At 37.4% G+C, this 318-nt stretch overlaps 1 long non-coding RNA gene across 1 annotated transcript in view; it reads left to right on the forward strand.

Annotated features, from left to right (window-relative positions):
• LOC119589440 overlaps positions 1-318 on the forward strand; it is a 25,877-nt gene that overhangs the window by 3,160 nt on the left and 22,399 nt on the right. The gene's annotated exons all lie outside the window — the stretch shown is intronic.

The raw sequence follows: 318 nt of genomic DNA on the forward strand, positions 1-318 counted from the left end.
CAGCGCCCCAGAAACTGATCGTGCTCATTTCACTCGCCACCCTCGCCCCACCCGAGAAAAAGATGAAATGACGCCCTACTATCAATATACCCATTTTTTCTAGGCATATATATCAATGTGTTATGTTATCCCTATATATCTTACACGTTTTCTATGAGTACATAATCTATCTTTTTCTTTGAATAAAGATATTTAAGGGTATACTCTTTTATATCTGATCAGAATATGTATTATCATCATTAGGGCCGGATTTAGATGTGTGTACACCTCTGTTCATGTGAAGCAGAATTACCAACATTACGACAAACGATACGCATG

Source organism: Penaeus monodon, chromosome 25, assembly GCF_015228065.2.
Source record: "Penaeus monodon isolate SGIC_2016 chromosome 25, NSTDA_Pmon_1, whole genome shotgun sequence".
NCBI lineage: Eukaryota > Metazoa > Arthropoda > Malacostraca > Decapoda > Penaeidae > Penaeus > Penaeus monodon.